General features: G+C 39.4%; 1 pseudogene; it reads left to right on the top strand.

Moving 5' to 3' along the window:
* Window positions 1–731: 731 nt before the first annotated feature.
* On the top strand, window positions 732–17,029 carry LOC149261626 (uncharacterized; annotated as a pseudogene).
* Window positions 17,030–20,522: the final 3,493 nt, after the last annotated feature.

Genomic DNA, 20,522 nt, shown 5'->3' with positions numbered 1-20,522 from the left:
TGCTGATAAAAAAAATCTGTGTACTATATTTTAAAAAAATACTTCTGCTGGCAAAATGTGCTTTTGATTTTTTCATTTTAACAAAAGCTCAACCCATATGGTTATTGCAGCAGCATTCGACATTTTCTAAAAACCACAAACTTATTCAACACTGCCTTTTGGAGAACACCCAACAGCACATTCATGCAAACATAATCGGATACATGTTTCATAAGCTATAAAAATCTGCCACCACCACACGATCATCAAATTTGGAAGAAGAAGAAATATTTAGAAATAGGTTTAGTTTTTCCTTTTGAATTAAGGAGATGGCCATGAAGTGCTGCAAGAACATGGAAATGCTGGGGTTGTACTGGATTTCAATAATGTTGCTAACATCCACGATTCTGATTACGGACGCCAAAGCTGCGAATGAAGGTGCGTTTGAATGCGCGCGTCGAGGATTGCTTGGTTGGACGGGAAACGCTAAGGATGCATCAGGGTGCCACAAACCGGGGTACCCTGTACCCCCTGGTTCTAGCTGCCCTCCCCATCTTACTCGTCGTATTCTGCATGCTTAATCTAACAACATCTGCCGCTTCGCTTCGCATTTGCTCATTCAATTCTCTCGACACACAAAGTCATCCACGCTTGCCGTAAACGCTCAGATGAGAAAATGAATTATTTTACATGGAAAAAAAACAATAGTTCAACGCAGCGTTATTCAAACAGTTCAATGGCTTACCGCACCAATGTTATTCAATAAGGTTGCCGAGTGGGACGATGCCCGCGATGCTGTTGGAAGCATTCAAACCGTTTCCTCCTTTTCTGCTGAGGACGAGGTGATGAGCCTCTACAATGACAAATGCTCTGCTCCCTTGGCAGGGACGGTGTTATGCGATGGCAAGAACAATGGGCATTTCATTGGCAAGAGGAAGGAGGGTCTGAAGCGCGATTTCAACTGGGTGCAGTTGTGCAGTCCATCGGTATGCAGTTTGATTCCCAAAAGCTCTACCGGTCGCCACGTTCTTCACAATTGCTGCTATACTCAACGCTTTCTGAATTTAGAGAACAGTAGATAGACTGCGCAGTAGACAGAGAGGACAGAGAGCACAGTAGACAGTGGACAAAGAGCTCAGTAGGCAGACTCCACAGGGACAGAGGATAGGGAGCAGTAGGCAGAAGGGAGTTACAACTATTTTGGGCGCTAGCTCTGATACCATGTCAGACCAGGCAATAACTCCTCAACCAAAAATTGATTCGTGTTTATTCCTTCAGGTAGGTCTTCATTAAATACATGAGGGAGAGACTGTTTAGTTCATCTCCCATGACTGTTCATATTACTTATTTATCTATTTACATTATATTCACCCAATCATGAGGATTAGGTGTCAACACTGAAGATGATTCGCTTTGCGCTGGAAAAGAAGGGAGTGGTGTTGGGAAGCACGCGGGAAGGGTATTCACCGGACATGGAAGAGTCCCTAGATGATTTAATGGAATGTGGCAACTAGAAAGGAGGTTTGAAGATGATGACAAGGAAGCAGATACATGAGAGACAAAGAAAAATGTAAAAGGAGGGGAACTGGAGGATTTACCTAGCGGAGCAGGCGTGGGTGGACGAGACATCCTCAGTCCAGCGTCATCTTTGAGCACAACCAGCCTTGGCAGGTTAAGAGCCCTTCCGAGATACCACATCGTCAAATGAAAAAGGCTTCGGACGGGTTGAGTCAGGAGCTCCAGGTACAATGTCCACTGCAATCGACAGGCCACCAGTAACCGGGACATCCGAGGTATTAGAGCATGTGCCTCGTTGCTCCTTGAGTAAAGGGAAATATTTGTATATGTGTCCCACCTGGTCACAACAAGGACATCTAAATGGAACTCCCTCATAATCAAGTATTTGGTTTCAGACAAAACCTCCGTAACGCAGAATCAGATTCTCCACCAAGCCTTCCCGTGTATCCAGATGGACCGTGATCCACGCAATAGACATTCTTCTAGTCTCCAAGAATGATTTGCCAAAATCCAGATACTACCCAAGGTCATCACCAACGAGTCGAAAAACTTCTTCGGTCCAAAGCTGAAGGGGAAGGCTCGAGAGGCGGACCCAGATGGGACCAACACCCAGTTGTTCATGTTCAAGGTCAAACATAGGAGACCAATGCTTCATTAAGACCGAAGCCATCTCAATGTTCCAATATCTCGATAGAACCCGGATCACATTTTCTTCTCTAATGAACCTGAGAGAAAACCAACCCTTTTGCATAGTGCAGACTACATGGAGGGTGTTCAAGATATTTCCCCAAATTTCCTAAATCTATTTCTTGTGACGGAAAGAAGAGTAGTTCCTTCCCAAAACCTTACCAACCAAAACCCTTAATTTGATAAATCTATAATTAACACAGATCTATACTAATTTTAAAATCATGTATAAAATGTTATTATTTTCGCCCCCATATACTCTTGTTAGTCCCTCATCATAGGCCTCCTTGACCTAGCACCCAAAATTGAGGTGGGATCTTGCACGTTGGAAGGGAAGTGGCCATTTAGATGAATAATTACGTCATTGTGTGGATTTCGTCCTGAACAATACAAGTTATGTGCCGAAGGTTAAGTTCTATGGAGTTCTTGTGCCTTCATCACACTTCTCTGCCACCACCAATATTTATATAATAAAAATTCATATATATATCTAACTATGAATTCTCATATGTGTAGAGAACTCAAGTGTGTATAGAGATGGTGGAAGCTCTGCTCTAAACGCTTCAGTGCATTTCAAGGCTTTCACTAGAATAAGTGTGGTTTTTTTTGCTGTCCACATCCATTTTAGCAAAAGCTCTGAAGTAGCAGTCCACATCTGGTCTGCCGACTCGCAACAGTACAATCTGATGACAAAACTACCACGCTTTCGGTGGCATTCCAAGCCTATGCAGCTCTCGACATGGCTGCTTCGAGATGTTAATAAATTAATAATTCTGTGAAGGTTTTTAATTATTATATTTATTTTCCGGGGATGTCTGGGTAAATCTAGTGGGAGAGAGTCCAGGAGAATTGATTTTGTCTGTTTAATAGCAGGATGCTTTTAGTGAAGTACCTCAATCATCTGATATAGCAGGATGCTTTTAGTGAAGTACCTCAATCATCTGATATAACTAATTTTGGTGTTAAGTTTTTAATTATTACATTAATAAAATTAAATATTAATTTTAATTTTTTTGGGTTAGGTTTTTAATTTTTTTATAGAGTGAGAAAATTTATCATAGTCAAACTAGCGGCTAGCACAATTATTTAAGAGTGTTATCCGCGAGTGCACGCTGATTCATCACCTTTATTTAAAAACCACGCCATTTGGAATCATCCTTATTCAAAGAAAACCACCCAATCTGGAATAACCTATTGGTGATCTGTAAGAGTGCAGAGTTTCACTCCTACCATATGCCTCTGGATCTTAGGCCATTAACCTGTTTCCTTACATCCTAAGAAAACAAGCTCTTAACCAAACAAAAACAATTTTAAAGTATACTCCAAGCCCATATTAAATTTTTAATTATTACATTAATAAAATTAAATATTATTTTTATATTTTAATTTTTTTATAAAAATATTTTTCAAATATAAATTATTATTATTATTATTAAAATTAATATAATTTAATTTTTAGAAACTTTTAATATAATTATGCATATACCCTAATATCTTAACGGCCAATTTTGTTTAGACCAATTTTGTTTAGATAGCATTTATAATTGAAATTTATAACATTTTAATAGCATTTTAATATAACTATATATATACACGATAGCACCTTAGATGCCTAATTTGTTTTGATAACATTTATAGTTGAAAATTATGATTTTTTTTCCAGGTATCTGTACAAAAGCGCATGGTCAACAAATGTCATAACTTAAAGTATAGAATTCAAAATATGCGCATGGTCAACAAATGTCATAACTTAAAGTATAGAATTCAAAATATTTTTAATATGGAGTAGGCATATTTTGGATGTTCAAATAAGTATAGGTTAACAAAGTTAAATAATTGATATCTATTTTATATTCAAAATTTTACTAACTACATTTATTTAATATTGAAATTAATAATTATATTTAATAAATTAATATTAATTTCTAAAATATATATCGAAAATTTAATTTATTTTTTAATTAATATAAATAAATAAATATCTATATTAATTGGTATGTTTTAATATGAAATATATAGATAGATAGATAGATGTGTGAGGATCATAGTAAAACATTTTAATGCTTGTAATTAAAAAAAATTAATTACTTTTTAATAAAGAATAATTTACTCAATTCTTGATATAAAATTAATGTTCTTTTACAATATTTAATAGATCTTGTCTAAGAAGCTCATAGAAACTGAGAAATAATTCTATAGTCTAATCATCTGGACCTGGGATTTTATCTTTTTTCAACAAATATAGGACAACCTCTAGTTCCGCATGGTCAACAGCCCACTGAAGTTCGTCATTGTCTTCATCGATGGTGAATCTGGGGAAGGTTAGTGCTAATTGTTTGATTTCCCCCAGGGAGGATTTCTGAGGTGTCGAAAATAGCAATTGGAAATGATGAAATCCAATCCTGGCTAGGTCACAAAAATTTGATATTCTATTGCCCGAATCGTCAACAAGGGACCATATGGTTTTGTATGTTTTCTAAGCCCTGGCGACCTGATGGAAAAAATTAGTGTTGTCATCTCCAGCCTGGAGCCATATCGCCCTACTTTTTAGTCTCCAAGTCTCTTCCCTTGCTTCCAAAGACACTTTCTTTCCATTTCTAGGTGAATGAGGTGAAGTTTTGATTCATTAGATGAGTAACCCCCCCCCCCCCCCCCCAAAGTCGCTCTAACTTCTCCAGTTCCGATTCAATCTTATTAAGGGATTCCTCATCCCTTAGCCTTTTCCCTTTAATCCACTCCAGGGTTTTTCATTTCAAATGACATAGATTCTCATTGAATTGGGAGGCCATGGATTTGTCCTCCTGAAATACACACTTTCTTCAGTCGTCAGTTACTAATCTCTGGTATTCCTCCTCTTTTAGCCATGTTGAATTGAACTTGAAAGGAGATCTGGGTTTGTCAAAACAACCTCACAACTAGAGAAAGATGGGATGGTGGTTTGATTGACCACTCCATCTGACCCATTTTTTAAAACATGAGAGGTGGTCCAAGAAGGGATCCTTAGTAAAAAAGCGATCCAATCTTCTAGCAATCGCTTCCTCCCCCACTCGACAGTTTCTCTACGTAGGTAGCATTTTTTCCATGTCAATGTCGATGACGTTTAGAGAGTCCAAAATTCAAGAGAAATAGTCAGAGAGGGAGTCTTCTTGTGCGTGGTGGCCCCAACATTCTGCCCTACCAATGAAGAATTTAGGTCTCCTCCAATAATTATTCGGTCCGAGTTCATGAAGGATTTTTTCAGCATGTCATTCCATAAGGTTAAAAGATTATGGCAAGGTCTGTAAATATTGATAATCCTGAATGATACCTCGAGTTCTTCCGAGAAGATATCAGCTGTAATATAGTTGTGATGCCCCTAAATATTATTGATCTGAACAAATTTTTTATTGAACCCAAGAGCGAGCCCTGTTGATCAACCCATCGCATCAATAACATAGAATATCTAGCCCTCGAATAAGTTTGTTAGGGTATGCTCAACCTTCGAACAGGGCCCCAGTGTTTCTTATAGAAAAATGATGTCGAGAAATTCCAATAGAATCAACTGTTTTAGGGCTAGCTTTTTTGAGGGGCTAGCTAACCCTCTGCAATTAAAGGATAACCACTTCATGGAAAAGTTGAAGATGGGGATTGCATTTCTCTAAGGACCCCTTCCAGAGATATTTGTCTTCTGGCGGCAATATCCAGGCTGGCTTGATTCCTGACCTTAGAAATGTGAGATTATCTTCCATGGGTGATTTTGGGAATATTGGTAGGAGAAAGGGGGGCCAAACCAGTCCCATGACTGGAGAGGGTAAAAGGTCCAGAGGGTGGATGGTTCGAGGATCGAAGGAAGTATCTGTGACCCTTCCCAGATTCTAAAGATGATTCACTTTGGGCTGGAAAAGAAGGGAGTGGTGCCAAAAAGCATGCGGGCATGGTATTCACTGGACAGGAAAGAGTCCCCAGATGATTTAATGGAATGTGACAACTAGAAAGGAGGTATGAAGATGATGACAAGGAAGCAGATACATGAGAGACGAAGGAAAATGTAAAAGGAGGGGAAGTGGAATATTTACGCAGCGGAGCAGGCGTGGGTAGACAAGACGTCCTCAGTCCAGCGTCATCTCTGAGCACACTAGCCCTGGCAGGTTGAGATCCCTTCCGAGATGCCATGTCGTCAGATGAAGAAGGCTTCAGGCAGATTGAATGAGGAGCTCTAGGTGTAATGTCCATTGCAATCGATGAGCCAACAGTAACCAGGACATCCGAGATATGAGAGTGCGTGAATCGTTGCTCCTTTAGGAGTAAAGGGCAATATTTGTATACATGTCCCACTTGGTGACAACAACAACATCTAAATGGAACTCCCTCATAATCAAGTATTTGGTTTCGGACAAAACCTCGGTAACGTAGAATCAAATTCTCCACTAAGCCTTCTCGTGTATCCAGATGGACCAAGATTCGCACAAAAGAAATTCTTCCAGTCTCTAAGAATGGTCTGTCAAAATCCAGGTACTACCCAAGGTCATCACCGATGAGTCGAAAAACTTCTTTGGTCCAGAGCTAAAGAGGCAAGCCCCAAAGGCGAAACCAGATGGGACCAACACCCTTCACATTCAGGATTGAACATAGGACACTAATGTTTCAGTAAGAATGGAGCCATGTCAATGTTCTAGTATCCCAATAGAACCCATTTCGCATGTTCTTCTCTAATGAACTTGAGAGAAAACCAACCCTTTTGCATGGTGCAGACCGCAAGGAGGCGTCCAAGATATTTCCCCAAATTTCCTAAGCCCATTTCTTGAAACGGGAGGAGGAGTAGTTCCTTCCTCAAACCCTACCAACCAAAACCCTTACGGTCATGTCCATTATGTCATTGAGATGAATGCCTTCCCCTAAAACCAAAGCCTATATTTATTCCATGACTTTGGGACTATTTAATTTCTTAGGGAATTTCTTAGGGTTCCCATCCTGCTCTCGGGAGGTTGAGCCTTCATGTTGAGCCTTCTTTTCAGCCCAAGCTATGACCCTCGTAAGAGTTGAAGATGACTCTCTATTATCAGGTCCATGTCTGCAGTCCTCTCCCACGGGCTTTAAAACCCCCACCTCTTCTGAACTAGATAGGGTTGCTAATGAGCTGGAGGAGCCAGAGAGAAGCAAGGATCCTTGTGATCAAACTTCATTGGTTCCCACTACAGAGAGAGATTCTTGAGGCACACCAGATGGAACTGCCTTTTGGGATCCCGAAACAAAGGTTTCAGAGGAAAGAGGAGGACTACAAGGGTTAGGACAAGATTCAACGAAAATGAATACTTCGGTGGATAAACCCTCCTATATTTCTGGAAGCGCAGAAGAGACAGGTCAGTCGCTTGAGGGGATTGAAATAGGGGGATCAATGCTAGACAGAGAGCAAGAAAGAGGGAAATAGGTGGATCAAGGTAGAAAGAGGAGGGGATGGATATACCTTCCGGTGTGGGTGGCAGCGAAGTGAATATACCTTGCGAGGGTTGCCCATATGTCAAATCTCTCTCCATCCTTTAGAGCCGATGTGGAGGGCTAATCCAAATGGAGGTGTCTAGGGTGGGATCTACTGAATAGTCCACCATTTCCTCTTCTATTTTGATTTCCACTTGTTGTAGGTAGAAAAGTCCTGAGAAAACAAGATAAACTATCAACTGTCAACCGAGACAGCCTCCTGTCGGTGGACACAAAAAAAGCAGAGCCTTGCCAAGTGAATCCAAATGAAAAACAATGAAGGGAATGTTGTGTCACACTCCAAGGACCCAAAACGATACGTTTTGAGTAAGTCAAAGTAGGCAGTTGAGGGTTTCAGGAAGGCGAAAAAAGGGAAGGGATGTGCGAAAAAACCCTAACCGTCCTCCTGAGGTGACCACAGGTGTGAAGAAACGAATCACAGAGACATTTTTTCAATCCAACATACCATTATATAACCCCATGGAATGTGTGTTACACAAACATCATTTCATCATTCCAAAACCAAATATGAGGGCGATTTTGATATCGTTCAATATGGAATTAGACATGTGTCACTTTATTAATATTACAACCCAGTTGAAGGATATGTAGCAAAAATATTTCACTTTCATTCTTTCAACCATAAATAAAATATTTCGATATCTATTTTAAGTAACATAATTTCTTTAAACATATAAAGTAATTAACTATAAAATAAAATTTAAAATCTCATATTTGACCTTTTATTACGTCGTAAGGCGTTCCCCTCTAAGACTCACTCTCCTCTGGTGATACGTGGATCTGGTCTCTACCGTCAGATGGCTTGTTAGACAATTAAAATATCATCAACCTTTGGATCTCACTATTATCCCCCAAACTGTTATTTATTCAGTTAACTAGGTCATTTCAAGAATTCTTCATTTGCTCAAGCACATCCAAGGGGTTTCAGGGATGAATACGTTGCAGGAACAATTTTCGAGCTTGCAAGCACTAATTCTTCTTCTCTTCTTCTAAAGAGAACATTCCCCATTCTCCTCTTATTCTTCCGGTTCAGGTTCTGTACTGCAATTACCCCATTCGAGGAAGCCTCGGAAGCCTCTCCAAGACATCACTCACTTCGTCGCATCAACCACTAATCATATTAGTATTCACAGCTTCAAATTTGGTTTTCTCTGCACATTTTCCCTTTTCTTTATCAATGCTTTTCCGGAAACATATATGAGTGAATTAAATATGTGGCTATTCTTTGTTCTATTTTACAGATAAGTTCTTCGCCCTCTGTTGCAAAAGCGAGAGCTCATGTAAGATTGGGGTACGCTCTTCCAGCAAGAAGTGCAGTAAAAAGAAAGCAGTTGTGCATCTGTCAAGCATGGGTGTCGTTTCGAGTGAGGAGAGGTGCCAAAGACATGAAATGGTCATGTTCAGAAAAAGCTTCAAATAGACAATGCAGAGGTGTTGTCAATTCTGTTAGTGTTAAGACTTGGGGATTCAGATAGCATAGATAAGAAATCTGAGCTGGAGGATTATTTATGCCCTTCTTGTATTGAATTTCAAAATAAAAACCCTCTCATGCCCTTCTTGTATTGAATTTCAAAGTAAAGACCCCCTCATGTCTTGAATTTTGTAGCATATGGGTATCCCTCTCATCTTTTGCGTCATGCCAGAAAATATTTAGATGAACTTGGCCATTCTCGTTTGTTGAATGCCAATGGTGAGAATATTTTTATTGAATTCATTCTATCTTGGGTTCTACAATTTGAGAGGGTTGTGTCTTCTATGTAGGGATCGAATCCCCTGTACGTGCCAAAGAAGCCTAAAATGCCTTACATGATAGAGCCCAAGGAAGCTTCCACTAGGAAAACCATAGAAGCCTTGTGTTGGGTCATGGAAAAGGTATGCATTTACTATTAAGTTATTATCCTTTTCCTTTATTCTTATCCTTTCTATATCCCAATGCGCTAATCTATTAAGAAATTACTGTAAAAATGCAGAAATTATCTGCAGTTATGCTTTGGCTAATTATTACCTTCCTTTCTGCAGGAAGATCACGAAAGGGACACATGTTGTTCGTTGTGAAGAAACAGCAAACATCGACGGGCTAAGGGAGGAACGCGGTAGTTGCAAATACGTCCAAAAGCAAATCAACAGGATCAGCACAAGAAAAGAAATAATGTCTGAATATGGAAAACTATTGATCGCGTTTATCACTTATCTTTTTACCCCTTTCTCATTATAAAAGGCAACGACTGTAAGCAGAAAGGGGAACAATTGTTGTTATTATTATTGTAATTCTTAATTACAGATTCTCGCTGCAGCGAAGAACGCAAATACGTTGTAATACTCTTTCATGATTAATACATAAGAGGAGTTGTTGTTCCTTTTCATTTATCTGAAGTAACCAGCAGTGTACGTTGGCAGCTAAGGGCCTGGATTCCGGTGGAATTCACTGCTTCACCTGTGTCATATATTTTCAATTATTGCAAGTGTGATAGTTTGATAGTATTATTGCTTTTTGTTATTTTATTTAGTTGTTGTTCCCTATTCCTTTGCGTTGACAAAATAGCGCTGTTTTATATAATTTACAGCATTGTTATTTGATTAGTTTCCTTTCGCTTTGGATTGAGTTTCCTAGATGAATATCCTGCTCAATGTAATCAACTGTAATGAGTCTAAACTACTGCTGTTAAGCTCTCAGATTGATATCATCATTGTTTTATAGTGGAATACGTTTGATTTAAATTCAATCAGTTTCTAAGAGAAGAGTTATCACTGTTGTACTCTTAATTGATACTGTTGTTAATTGAATCTCATATTGTTGTTACCTGAGTTGTTGTATGATTTGATTTCATTAAAGGATTGAGTTTTCTTTTAATTGAAATTAGAATTTACTTGCTGCATCCATTTACTCTTGTATTTAAAAGGTCTATACTGCAATTTAGAAGCATTACTCTTTGAGTTAAATAGCAGTCACATACTGTGTACACTCTTGAAATAGAAAGACTCGCCTAGATTCATAATTAATGTGAAGATAATTAGGAGTTTAAAAGGCACCTTTTATCAATCAACATATTGGTGCCGCTACCGGGGAGAGTGTAGCCATTTCTAAGGAGTAATTTACATCTGATGATTGTTGATGAAGAAGAATTGGGTTTTGAAAACGAAAGGTAAGAACCTATGTAACGAGCAAGTAAAGTGCTTGCTCCTCCACCCGCTTTTCAGCACAATTACAGAAATCTGAAGTAGGTATTTGTTGCTTATCTATTGGGAGAGAATTGGGTATTAAAAACAAAAGGTAAGAACCTGCGTACGGAGCACATAAATTGCCTGCTCCCCCACCTTCTTTCCAGCAGAATTATTAGGAATTTAGGGTAGAGATAAAACATTTGAATTGTTTGCATGAATGACTAAGAAGAAAAAACCCGAAAACAATCCAATTCCACTACCCAAATGAGACAGATCTAAGGAACCAGTGACCCTTGGATGATCAACGTTCATAAATGACATCTTAAAGAAAGTCGAATCTCAGCCATCAGTAGGTTCTACAAACGTTGCTTCCTGACAACCTATTGTCTCCCTTCGGGCCACAGGCTCACCATCTGTAGCCTATGCTGAGGTCCACAGCAAAACAGTGGGAACTGAGTAGAGTTTTCAAGAGATTGAAAATTCGCGCCCAATTTCCTCACAAGAAGGGAATTCTTGTAATATTCGTGAAGGAGGAGGAGAAACAGGGGAAACAAAGGAACCAAGATCCCCTCAGGTAGTAATTCAACAAGGAACACCTAATATCCCAGATCAAGGGAGTGTTGTTAAGATCATTTCCCCCCTTCTAATCATCCTAGGAATAACTCTCTAGAGATCCCGGAAGGGTATTGGCATATATTTGACCAAATGGCCAACAATCCGCAAGCACCCCAAACTTCCACATTGTAGTATCCCATCGTTGACACAGCTTTCAATGCACCCATGAAAGTTATCCCTTTACAAAATATTCCCACCTTTCATGGACTTACATCAGAGGACTCAGATGCATTTCTGTTTGAATTTGATGTACTATTTTGGGGTTACGATTATACCACCGACCCCCAAAAACTAAAGCTATTTCCCTCTACATTAAAAGGCGCAACCTTGCATTGGTTTATGGGGCTAGGTGGGGGAACAATAAATGATTGGGATCAAATGAAAAATGCTTTCCTAAAAAAATATCAAGACTATTTCAGATCTAGGGAATTGAAAGATGAAATATTTCAAATGATAGCAAGACCCAATGAAACATTGGAAGAGTATGTATAGCACTTCCAACATAACCTCCAAAGATCCCCCTATGCAAATCTTCCTTTACCTTATAATGTGCTCAAAACTACACTGATTAAAGGGATGAAAGAACAATGGATAGAGACATTAAATATTATGGGTAAAGGTGACATATATCAAGAAGATTATGTTAATATTATTAAATTGTGTATCAAGTGCTCAAGAGGCAGTATGAGATTGAAACCAGCAGAATGTGACATGCCCACTAGGGACAGCAAAATCTCTGGTGGAACTATCACTCGTACAAAAATCGGCAATCTGCTAGAGGATTTTAAAACAGATATCTTGGGAACTCTGACCACGTAATTAGACATCATGCAGGCCAAGCAAAAACAGGCTGAAGCAGAACAGAACCTGGTGATATTTTGCCCGAGATGCAGGAAGAAGCATAGTCACAAAGAGTGTCTGCTAGATATGGTACAAACCTGTGCCATATGTACGAAAGATCACGCTACAGAAAGTTGCCCATCACTACCAGGATTGAAAGCAGTCTATAAAGAGGCAGAAGAAGAAGCAAAACCAGTCTACCTGCTAAATTAGTGTCGCCAATGGCAACCACGACAAATAGGTACGTTGACCGACCCATCCTCTTCTTTTCAGCCCTCACAATATAATGCTCAACAATACTCAGGAGCTATGTGGCAAAACCAACCACCTTTTCCCAATTGGTCACAACAACCATTCTCTATGCCACCTTGGACCAACCAATCAAACCAAAATAATAGTTGGCCAAATTTCCCTTGTTTCCCACCATTTTGGCCACCCTCCACATATCCATCCCAATGGCCACCCTCCACATCACAAAACCAGAGTTGGCAGTCAAGCTGGCAATGACCTACAAATCAGCCAGTAGGAACAATCCCCCTACCTCAACCTACACTGCCAGCACCCTACACATTGCAACAGAACCCTCAAACCAACCTATGACCACAACTTCCAGCCCAGCCCAACTCGAACCCCAATAATAGACCAATCCAATCTGTGAAATTATTGAAGGACCCGAGCCAAAAACTGAGTTAAGGGAGTGTAATGAGCTTCAATTAAGATCTGGGCAGATAATAGAATCAGAGGGGGATAAAAATAAACAAATTGAAGATCAGTTACCTGTAGAACAAGCACCACAAGTGGAGAACATGGTTAAATAGAAAACTCATGATCAAACGATCACCTCTTCTCCACCATCCCCAGAAAGATTGATCATACCCCGCCCAATAGAATACCCCGATTTTGATCTTCTAGGAGAATTGAAAAATTTGTGTATAAAAATACCTCTCCTCCAGGCTATTCAAGACATTCCAATTTATGCAAAAACTATTAAGGAATTGTGTATGAAAAAGCCAAAGAGGAAAATAAAAACAACCCCAACTTTCCATGTAGTCGGTACCTTATCTGACTTACTATTAGGCAGAGAAACACCTATAAAATATGAGGACCCAGGAAATCCTATAGTCACTATGCAAATAAATGGATGCTCCTTGCCCAATGCATTAGTCGATTCAGGAGCAGAAATCAATATTCTTACAACCACAACTTGTCAAAAGCTTGGCAAAACATTATTAGACCCAACCACGACCTTGTTGGAACTGGCTGACCGATTGGTAGTCAAACCAAAAGGCACATTACAGGATGTAATGGTGTCTGTAGACTCTTGGGAATACCCAGTAGATTTTCTTATCATCAATCCTAGAAACCGACTCGATGGACATCCCCTAATTCCAGGTAGACCTTGGCTAGCAACAGTGGATGCTTACATAAGCTGTCGAACAGGCAACATGATGATAGCAAGAGGAAGCAATGTTAAGAATTTAGCTTTATATCCTCCAGCTCAGCCAAGTTTAACAATAATCAAAACTATAAAAAAACCTGTATCATATGTTTGGTCAATTTAGTGTTGTCTAAATTGCTACTTTTAATTGTCAACCCGGGGCTCGTAAGCTGATGAAGTGAGGTGTACTATATGTACTTAGATAACCTTTTCTAAATCTTTTGTCGTTTTTATCTTTTTAGTTTGTTTTTTATTGTATCTTTCCTAATGTGATGTGATGGAGATGAAATAAAGCGAGTGAATGTGTGTGATTGTGATGATTTCTAAGTGATTTCTTGAAACTTAAAGAGTATTCTAAAAGAAAGCTTGAAAAATAACTGAAATAAAATTAAAGCTTGAAATCAAATAAAAGACTAATGGCATCGGCCCAGTATCTCTGTTGTTGATGAAAACGAAAATGAAATCTATATTAACTCAATTAAAAGCAAGAACAACTACTTTACACTACTTTACAAAATCTAATCAATGTGAAATCTAAGTGAGACAAATCACACTATTTTAACCTCTTCTTAGTGATGTGAGAACAGTTATGAACAGGTCAGTAATGTGAGTCTTAAAGCAAAATAAACCAAGCTGCACTAAATGATATTTTGGCTCCAATAAAGTTAGTTGATTGTAGAAAAAGAACCATCAATAGATGAACAACTTGATAACTACTGAGCAGAAAGTAAAGTGCAAGTTGAAGGAATAAAACTAATGAAAATCAAACTGCAGAAAAGTAAAGGTCAGCAGCCTAGACAAGATGATCACACATGCCACTAGTTGTAAAAAGAAAAGCAAGAAAACTATCCCGGGCTCGCCTAAGAAACCTGCATAACACACTGATCAGTCATGAACAAAAGTGCAGAAATGTAAATCAACAGAATTCAAAGTTTATGTACAGCTATTATACATGTTGAAAAAGAAATAAAAATGCAGCAAATAAAGAGACATATGTACAGCTATTATACATGAAATCAGAAAACGAAATACAAGAAATTAAACTATTGTACAGAGGTTGCAGCAAACAGGGGCCCTCTGCCTACTTCAGCCAATCCAAAGAGCAGTTACACGCTTAGAAACAGAACAGTCTTCTCATGTATTGATAGCAAGTTTAAAAGTACAGTGGGGAGCTCAAAACAATTACAAAACACGACTACAAAACGACTAACTATCCAGCGTTCAAAGACGCTTTATTTATACAGAGGAAAGCAAACTAACTTAACAAAACTTCAGCTATTCAAGCAGCTGTGTAAAAACACGTAATCTGGTTGCGTCCTCGGATTTAGGCAACGGTCGTTGTGGGTGTTAGACTCCGTCTCATGTCAGAGATAGATTCTTCTTCAAAACCCTGTTTTGAAGAAGAAATCATTAATGTGTTGTTTAAATTTATGTAATTTATGCTCCAGCTCTTCAAAAGGCAGTGATTGCAGCTCCTACCTCTGTAAAAGCACAAAGAAAACAAAGCATACATCAGACTCTACGATTGATGAATTTGGTCAAGTTTTATCTTCATATGGTTTCAAATATCATGGTACAGAGGTTCTCTACAGTGGCACATCCAGTCATTCGTTTCGAAGCTTTGCAGGCCCTTAGAGCAGCAATACACAGTTATACATCCATTATGTCTTTATGTTGGCATCTAATTTCTTCAACTGTATTGGGACTACTTGAGTCATCTTATTTTGACTGGCAGCATGGCAGCACCCAAGGGAGGGAGAGGAATGGATACCTTGTATCAATCATACATTGAGTGCAGGATTGCCACATTCAAATGGTTACATACTTATTGAAGCAAATGGTGGTCTCAATCAACAGCGCACATCGATTTGTAGTGCAGTAGCTGTGGCAGGCCTTTTGAATGCAACTCTTGTTATCCCCAAATTTCATTTTAACAGTATTTGGCAAGATCCTAGCAACTTTGGAGACATTTATGATGAGGGGCATTTTATCAAAAGTCTTAGATATGATGTGAGGGTGGTTAGAGAGCTCCCAGAAGATATAATGGCAACGTTTGACTACAATACAAGCAATATTTTTAATTTCAGGGTTAAGGCTTGGTCACCTGTCAGTTACTACTTGCAAAAGGTTTTTCCAAGATTACTTGATATTGGGGTAATATGGATATCTCCATTTGCAAATAGACTGTCATCTGAAGTCCCGCCCAATATTCAGCGCCTCCGATGTTTGGCTAATTACGAAGCATTAAAATTTTCTGTGCCCATTACTTCACTTGCAGAAAAGCTAGTAAAACGCATGATTAGGGCAAGCTCCAGAAGTAATGGAAAGTATATTGCAGTTCATCTTCGATTTGAAGAGGACATGGTAGCTTTCTCATGCTGTGTTTATGATGGAGTGGTGGAAGATGCATTGCATAATGCAAATTTGACACCATTTGATCTTTCTGCAGTGGCTGTGACTATTGGACCTGGTTTAAGCCTATGCTTACGTGTTGGTGTGAGAAAAGCAAGACTGATAGTTGGAAAACACAATTTGCCAATGGTTGGAGTCCATCACATGGAGGCGCATGCTTTAGTTGCTAGGTTGACAGAAAAGGAGTTGCAATTTCCATTCCTGGCCCTTTTAATATTTGGTGGTCACAATCTTCTTATCCTAGCGCAAAGTGTTGGTCGATATGTACAACTAGGTACAACAATAGATGATGCAATTGGAGAGGCATATGACAAGACAGCAAGGTGGCTTGGACTCGATATGAGGAGAGGTGGTGGCCTGGCTCTAGAAGAGCTTGCGCTGGAAGGTGACCCACATGCTATTAAGCTTTCGGTACCCATGCAGCAACACAAGGATTGTAATTTCTCATACGCAGGCTTGAAAACACAAGTGCGGAAGGCAATTGAATTCAGAAACATTGATACAAACAATGATCCGATAGTTGCCGCGAGCACTAAAGACCGAAAACTACGGGCAGACATTGCTGCCTTTTTCCAGAGAGTTGTTGTTTTGCATTTGGAGCAGAGATGTGATCGAGCTGTTGAATGGGCCCAAAGCATTGAACCATCTATTAATTGTTTGGTTGTGTCAGGAGGCGTTGCTTCAAATCATTATGTGCGAATTCAGCTGGAAAGCTTGTTTGCCCACCCCCAAGCCTTTGTACAGATAATGTTGGATCTGCGTCCAAGGTGGCAACTGGGAGAGATATTTGCAGAGGGTAGGAGTAGTTCACCCTCTCTCAAAAGGGCCCGAATTCATCCATCATTAACATCCTCTATCCAAATGTCTTCACAGCACAATTCATGAGAAGGCTCTTCGTACTTTTGACTCTGCAATCTGAATCTGCTATTTACCACTGTAAAGTATCGATTCAGATTCTGGAAAAACTATATCACAGTGACCATATTGTCATTGCAAATGAGCTTGTGAAATTGGTATCGATTGAGCTCTCCTTGAACAAATATGCTTGCGCCAAAAAGAATTCTTTGTAGTCAATAATGGCTTCATTATTCCGCAACATAAACCACCAAATTTGAGCAAAGTCATCTGCACTGCACCTGCTGAAAGGCTCCGATACTCTGTACAGGACTCTGTTCCATGATTTCCGCCAACGACTGATCCTTTGGAGATTTTGTGGGCGATGTGGCTCTTAGAAGGCGGATTATGAGCTTTTGTTGATGCTACCATATAGCATGTGGTTGAAATGTGTTGGAAATCGATGAGTGGCACAGCATAAATCAGAATTAAACACGCAAACCTCTTTCAGTATAGTTGTCATTATCAGCTGAATCGGTGGACTACTAGCTTGAAGGTTATGCAACGTGGCAAACCAAACTAAAGTGAAGATTATCCATTACAACCAGAGAATGCGATTTGATTCCAATCTTGGTCCTATGGAGATCTGCGCTCCAGTTTTGCCTCATAATTAGCCAAATCATCAACAGAATGTTAGTTTAAAGTTTGTTTTATTAAAATCGCCAATGTATTTCCAGAAATTGGGGAGCAGTTGTAATTTCCAGCATATGCAAAGTGGCAGAGAACGAGGAGCGATTGCCTATGTTTGTCTTCAGTCGGGATTGACACCTGTAAATGCTACTTCATCAGTTATCAAGTAGAAAGAGCGCCACTCTCTCTTCAGGAAGCGCTGATTGTTTTGTTTTAGTTTATTTTGTTAAATAAGGATAAAAACAAATTCCTGGTCTTGGGGTCGACTTGTTTTCCCCCAGCTGTATTTTGTTTCATATTTTTGTGATGTTAGTTAAAACAGCGCCCCTGTTTTGGGCAGCATTGTATTTATTATAAAACAAATTCATTTGTAATAGGTTAGAGAGAGTGAGAGTAGGGAGTTTTTCTGAGCGCTGGGAGCTGCTGGAGAAGCAGAGAGCTTTGTATTGTACAGTTTTCTGCAGAGAATTTAATGGAATTTCACAGCTCTGTTTGTTGAGATTCATGTGGTATGTTGATTTAGCATAAGTTTTTCCCTTTGTCTCATATGTAAACTGTTATGTTTCATTCACCTCATGATCATATCTATTTGAGCAAATGAAGTGATTAGGTAGGAATTCATAGTATTATATGCTCCTCCTATAAGTTTGTTCAATTCAATGTTTTCTTCTGTTTAAGGAGGATTCGAAGTATTATTTGCCCTCCTTAGCTCCTCACCAGTCTTGCCATCTCATTTAAAATCTAGATTTGATGTTAAATTGCTTGCCTACCTTGCCTCAGTTGATAACCTATGTAGTCATTATATTTCTCTGTTCAAGCTGTGATTTTGCCCATGCAGCCCAGAAAAGCCCCGTCATTCCATTAAAAAACCCCAAAAATCATTAAATCAAACTTCCTTATCAATTTACTAGCCTAAAATCTTTTTCCTAATTGGTCAGCCTAATCATATTGAAAGATCTATCGAATCTGACCCGAGAGAGCCTTCTCATACCTCGTAGGGTTAGCTACGAGGTGAAATGGTTTGATGTAGCCTTGAGAGTTTGTCTATCTCAGCCTAGGTGAATTCCAAGCGCTAACATAGTGGCGACCATACTGGGGAGAACAAACTTGTTTGTGGGTTGATGTGTTTGTTTCATAAGTCTTAGACGGAGCCTGAAGTTACACCAGAAGCCTTCGAAAACGCTCTTGTTTTACATCAGCGTTAGTAGATAAACGCTGCTTCAGTCAATCTCCGTGAGCTTGTGAATACGACCACTTCATTTGAATTTTACCCCAGTACATGCGATCAAATTTCAGATCTGATGCTGATGGTGGACAGCAGTCAGATACTTATGCAGGCTGAATCATTCACCTGGCGACTCCAACTCGATCCAGACATTCCAGTGCCTGTTGATATGTTCATGCAATGGTAGGGTATGTGGCAGACCCTGCACTTTGTGAAGCTCTAGATGGCGTTAGAGAGTTGTTAGCGGATATTGAAATTAATGAAGAATTTTTCAGTATTTTCCTTCAATGTTTGAAATCTCCGAAGCTTCATCTTGAAGGCAAAACTAGATTTTATGAGTTAGTTGTTGAAAGAGTTGAAAATGAGATTCAGTATCTCGATGAGCAAATTCAGTCTTATGATTTCCAAGACCCTAAAAAGTTCTTGGAAATCCTTCCTCCTTCGCAACAAAAAACAACAGACTTGCCTATAGATGTATACATTGATAATGTACAGCTGGAAGTATGCATTGCAGAGTTGGGGCAGCCAACAGAGTCCGGTGTCCGTGATCCTATTGCGGCATACATGGACACATTTTTCAGTTTGATTGACAGATCAGGCTGTCTTTTCCGTGACCAGGGTCATTATGAGCATGAAGGGCTGCCAACAACTGCATCTGTGACTTCGTGGCAGCATTCTCAAGCGGCTTCATTGTCAGGTTTAATTGAATGGTTAATATGGCATTTTAGCATTACCTGATCTATTGTTTGTACAGCAGATTAGAATAGGTTATGTACATAAATAAGCAGCCATAAGGGCAGCATCTTGTTTTAGTTTGTTTGAAGATTGTTTCAGTTCAGTTTCAGTGTGAAAATAAGTCAAGAGTTGTGTTGATGATGACTCCATTGCCCAATGGTGGAGGCACTGTCTGCTCTCCCAAAGTTCTGCGGTTCTTGGCACCTCCAGGAAGCTGCAGCTGCCATCCCAAATGGAGCCAATGTTAGACTCCGTCTCATGTCAGAGATAGATTCTTCTTCAAAACCCTGTTTTGAAGAAGAAATCATTAATGTGTTGTTTAAATTTGTGTAATTTATGCTCCAGCTCTTCAAAAGGCAGTGATTGCAGCTCCTACCTCTGTAAAAGCACAAAGAAAACAAAGCATACATCAGACTCTACTATTGATGAATTTGGTCAAGTTTTATCTTCATATGGTTTCAAATATCATGGTACAGAGGTTCTCTACAGTGGCACATCCAGTCATTCGTTTCGAAGCTTTGCAGGCCCTTAGAGCAGCAATACACAGTTATACATCCATTATGTCTTTATGTTGGCATCTAATTTCTTCAACTGTATTGGGACTACTTGAGTCATCTTATTTTGACATTGGCGCACATGCAACATCGACAAAATTCTGCAAGGGAACCTCCAGGCAAAATCTGAGACCAGTTGATGACAAAACAATGCCGAGTGCTGTAAAGGAGGGGATGCAACAGAGTCTAGACCTATGGTTCGGGGTTGTAACCGTCCAAGGTGTCATGGAATATCCATTTCTTCATGCACGTGCCTTCTCTGCTGCTGCAAAGTTTTCACCAGTGATTGACAAGGGAAGATGTGAGCAGTTTGTTTATGCTGCCATGACAGTGTTTGTACTTATTTTGTTAGAAGCTT

The sequence above is a fragment of the Pinus tabuliformis genome, chromosome 6 (assembly GCF_031772625.1).
Source record: "Pinus tabuliformis cultivar Carrire ecotype Pingquan chromosome 6, CPIR1, whole genome shotgun sequence".
Taxonomy (NCBI): Eukaryota; Viridiplantae; Streptophyta; class Pinopsida; order Pinales; family Pinaceae; genus Pinus; species Pinus tabuliformis.
This window is presented reverse-complemented; position numbering and strand designations above follow the sequence as displayed.